General features: G+C 32.2%; 1 non-coding gene across 1 annotated transcript; it reads left to right on the forward strand.

Moving 5' to 3' along the window:
- Positions 1–1,247: 1,247 nt before the first annotated feature.
- On the forward strand, positions 1,248–1,366 carry LOC111737173. Its single transcript, XR_002779378.1, has one exon. It is a non-coding gene; the product is annotated as a 5S ribosomal RNA (ribosomal RNA).
- Positions 1,367–5,267: the final 3,901 nt, after the last annotated feature.

Below are 5,267 nucleotides of genomic sequence, written 5' to 3' on the forward strand. Positions count from 1 at the left end.
TCATTTATTAGTATGGTGAACTCCTATTCACCAGTTAGGCCACAGATCAAATGTCCCTTAATCTGTGAATCCTTCTCTAATCCTTATCAGAATTAATAGCTCACTAGTCTAAACTTCCATAAACCTCAACTGAAGTCAAATTTAATAATAAAAAAACTACAACATGCTTGATTTAAATTATAATTTTTTTCATTATTTAATATAATGAAAGTTCACTGAGGACCAAAATCTGTTGTCAGAAGAAATGAGAAATTTTTGGCTTTCTCATCTTAATAAAAAATTATTTTGTTACAAATTAGTAATTGATAGATGGTCATGGGGATGAGGAGCGTGGCATAGGGAATGCAGTTAGCATTAATGTATTGACTACATGGAGAGCCAGAGGAGAGAAAGAACAATTAGGGGGATCATTTTATAAACTATAAATGTCTAACCAAGGTACTGTACACCTGAAACTAATAATAAAATAAAATTAAAAATTACATACATTATACAAAAAAAATAATGTTGTAACAAACAAGTAAAAACTTCAGAATAAAAAGCGTTTTGGAAATACAAGAATTTGACATGGGGGAAAGGGATTCAATTTAAGATCACAGAGTGAATCTGTTTCAAACACTGCCCTCTTCACCAAATGTACTGTAATGGAAGATAAAACATAAAAGGAGAAAGTAAAGAGAAATAGTTGGACTTATAAATAAGATAGATATTGCCATTCAGCAAAATTGCCATAAACAAAAAGGTGGAGTGGGATGGTAGGCAAAGGCAGACTGGCTTTTTGTGATCCCAGTGAGGATTCCAGCTTCTGCAGCGTGGAAGAGGCCAACTGCACTGGATGCAACACACAGAAACACAACCAAGCTCACTGCTCTATTGGGTGAGGGAGGAACAAATGCAAATATTTCAGACATACATAGATTGAATGAGTTTATTTTGCCAATGACTAAACAAAAATCTAGCAGAAGTTGTAGTTAAAGAAAAATAAACCCAGAAGTTAGGCATGGGGTATAGAAAACAATGAGCATAAAAACTGACAAAAATATGTTGGTAGACTTAACTATTTAATATAAAAATAACTAAACTTTAAAAGGATAAAACTAAAACATTTAAAGACCAGATGGTGGGAACTGCTTTGCTTTTCTTTAGATAGATAAAAAATAGTCAGAAAGAGAAAGGAAGTACTGAATTATTGTTAATTTTTTAAAAAAAGTACAGATAAGTTAGCACAATAAAATTTAATGGCAAGTGTCTACAGCCATGCCACCCTGAACAAGCCCAATCCCATCTGATCTTGGAAGTTAAGCAGGGTCGGGTCTGGTTAGTACTTGGATGGGAGACCGCGTAGGAAGACTAGGTGCTGTAGGTGTAAAAAATAAAAAATAAGGGATTGTAAACTGACAAGGTCCTTGCAACCAGTGAGGTCAACCAAGGGTTGCCTCACCTAAAAAAAAAAAAAATTAATGGTAAGCAATTAGAGACATGATCAACAGCATATAAACTAACAGAAGAAGAATGAGGAGAATAAAAATATTACATATGCAATGGAACACAGTAAAGAAGATAAACAATCAAAGAATAAAGACGATAAACAAAACAAAATGAAATGGTACACATAATATCAAATACATGAATGTTTATAATAGATGCAAATAGACCAGTCTTCTATTTAAATACAGAGTTATTAGAATAAATAGCTATTTTTTATTTATGAGATTTATATAAAACAAAACTATATAAAGACATCTTGCAAATACCAACCTAAATAAAGCTGGAATAGCAATAATAATATTAGTCAAAAACAGAATTTAAAACAAGGCCATTAATAGTTAAGCAGAATGACTTGAAATAATGATAAAACGAACATTCCGCCAAGAAGGTATAATTATGAACTTGTATGCATCTAACAATATAGCCTTGTCTTGGGCAACATAAAGTATGAATTTACTTAAAAGGAGAAATTGACAGATCTATAATCATACTGGATTATTCATATATACCTCAATTAGAAACAGATTAAGCATGTCAAAAATTAATGAGAATTAAGAAAATATGACAAGTTTGCTCCATTCAGATAATTATACAGATATGTACAAAAAATCTTATACTCAATTTTAAAAAATACATATCCTTTTCAAGTTTACATTGAACATTTATAAAATCTGACCACTAATTAAATCATAGTACAAAGAAATCTCTGCAAAGTTTAAAAAATTAGTATAACAAATAGTGGAATCTTTAAACATAATGCATTTATAACAAGAGAAAATAATTTAAATATATTTGGAGACTTAAAAGTTTACTTTTAATTTACACAGTTTAGAAAGGAAATTCTAATAAAAATTATAAAATATTTAGAACTGAACTACAACATTCCCTATATGTAGCAGAAATGCAGCTACATTTTATAATTTTACTTTTAAATTTTTAAAAGCTTTCACCTATGTGGAAGTAATAGGGCATAAAGGTTAAGGTCCAGATCTTAATTTTTTTCCAAATGACTGTTTTTCAAATTATACACACACCATTTATTGATTATAAATGTGACATTTTTATATGCACTATTTCCACATGTATTTGGGTCTTTTGCAGAATTCAGTGTTATGCTCTGTTGATAAAAGAGTACCAGGTTAATTTAGCATTAATTTAGCTTTGTGATATGTTTTAATGGGCTACTTTCATCTTACTATTCTTTGTAAGAATTGTCTGGAATGTGTATTTTTCCTGATTAACTTTTGTATTATTTTGTATGGTTTCAAAAAAAGTATAATTAAATTTTAAATTTGCATAGAATTTTCAGTCATTTTAGGAATAATTGATATTTTTACAATACCACACCTTTCTACTATCCAAGAAGAAAGGCTGTATTTTGATAACTTTAAGTCCTTTTTCATGGTCTTCAGTGATATTTTAATCATTTTAATGTTTTTCTTATATAGGTCTTATGTAGTTTTTGTTAGTTAATGCCTAGATTTTTTATCTTTTTAATTGTTTTTATTACTAACATCTTCTCTCTTTTTTTCTTTGCCTTTAGACAATGAATCTATTGTATACTGATTTTGTAGTTAGGCACATTATTGAATTCTCTAATTTTTTTCTAATCTTTTTCAGTTGCTTCTCTTAGATTTTCTAGGATTATAATAATGCTATATGAAAACATTAAAAAATGTCTTCCTTCTGTCTTATATATTTAGCTCTTATTTATTGCTCATCCCTCACTGCATTGACTAGTTACCTGTAGAAAATGTGACATGAAGTTAAACAGTAGTGATGGTGTTGAGATCCTTCTTTTGCTCCTGATGTTAGTGAGAATTCTTCTACTTTTTCACCATTAAGGACCTCCCTCAGCCAATCAATAACCAAAGAAAGCAAAGAAAGAATAATAATTAGAAAATAAAAAATGCAAAGATAAAATTAAGATCAAATTTATCTATTATACATGTAAATAGTATTAGCTCACCTGTCATAAACTGGTTTTCAGGTTGGATGGAAAACCAAACTAAGTGATCTATACAAAGGATGTATTCAAAACAAAGTAATTCAGAAAGGTTAAAAAGGCAGACAAGGAAATAGGAGGTAAATGCTAAGCAAAAAAAAAAAAAAAAAAAAAGTAATGATATTAATATCAGTCCATCACAGCAAAAGTGTTAAATGAAACAAGGAAATATAGTTAAGAATAATAAAGGGTAAAAATCACAAATGGATGTGACTGTTTTAAATTTCATGCAATAAATACCAAAGTGAGAAACCAAAACTGATACTCCACCCGGCCACCATTGTGAAATGTGTATACCCTACACCACCATCGGAGAAAAAACACCTTCCACTTGAGATAAACCACAAGAAAAACAAGAACACTTGAGTCCCCTCCAGAAATAAAGCCTTGAGGCCCTTTCCTGTAAAAGTTGCTGACTTCATGAGACAGCAATGTTATCTCTGACATCTGAAGACGGGCAGCAATTCTTGCAAATAGGATAATCAAGTAAGGGAAAATGGCCTTTCACCATTAGTTGAGAATGATAAACAGATAAAAAATAACTTTGTGTTTTTACTACTTTAAAGATTGGCCACATCCTTTATTCAAGAAACCCAGTTCTCCTGAAGGCTGGACTCCCCTATGAACATTGCAAATAGAAATACTTTTCTCAATGCTCAAATGTTTCTTTGAATTTTCCTTTACTACAACTGCAAGGTATATCAAGCATAAAAAGCAGGAAATGTAAAGAAACACATTTGGACAAAAATGGACAAATGTGTTCAGAAATGGACAAAAACAGTGAGGATAACATTAACTCAACTTTTTTGACCCATAACAAATTAGGGAGGCAAAAATTAAAAAGGCATATAACGTTTGAAAAGTATGATTAATCTATACTCAAAAAACAGAATATACTTTTCTTTATTACTTATCACGTTTGTCACTGTTGATTGCCCACGAAGAAAGACAAAGATATGAGTGCACTTATCCACTTTCTGCCACTGTCTCCACATTTTGCTTGTTTGTATTATTATTTTTAAATTATTATTTATCACATTTTCCTCCAAAGCCATTTTCCCATATATGCATTTACTATTCATTTGTCATAGATTCTATAATCATCTCTTATTTGGCTCTCAAAACAATTTCCTTTTTTTCAAGAAGTCATTGTGAGTTCTCTCTCCTCAAAGTTCTCTGCTGTTTGGAAGTATCTGAGGCTAAAAAGGGCCTTTGTTGAGAGTTTAGGCTCTGCAGGCAGGCAGCTCAGGTTTGAAGTCTAGTGATACGACCTTGAGCAAGTAACTATGCTCACATTTCCTTAGTCTTAAGGGAAGGACACCTATATGTGCTGTTTATTTTGTTTGTTGGCCCAACCCTACCCCAGATATGTCCAAATTCACTATAGACGCTGCTCTGCCTCATTCAGTACCCCAAAAAGCTGACTACTCTCTGCATCATCTGTGTTCTCTGGCCCCTGACTTCCAACAGGATTTGGCCAATAGGAGGCATTTGCAGGAAATCAGAGAGGGGACGAGAGAGGTGGGTATTTTTTCCTTGCTTTCTCTGTGCTAGACCCCATGTCGGGACTGTTCTTGCAAGTGACCACTCCTCCCCAGCTCTGATTCTCACCAGACTCCATTAACACTGCTTCTCCTCTCATCCCCCAGTCCTGAGGTAACACTAGTCTACTGTTCTGCTCTGGGTATCTCACCAGACTTTGTTCCATGAACCTTCACTACCCTCCTAATCAGTCCTTTTACAAAGTCTCTCCATTTGAAATATCTGTGGTGAA

Source organism: Pteropus vampyrus, unplaced genomic scaffold (assembly GCF_000151845.1).
Source record: "Pteropus vampyrus isolate Shadow unplaced genomic scaffold, Pvam_2.0 Scaffold24, whole genome shotgun sequence".
NCBI classification, from domain to species: domain Eukaryota; kingdom Metazoa; phylum Chordata; class Mammalia; order Chiroptera; family Pteropodidae; genus Pteropus; species Pteropus vampyrus.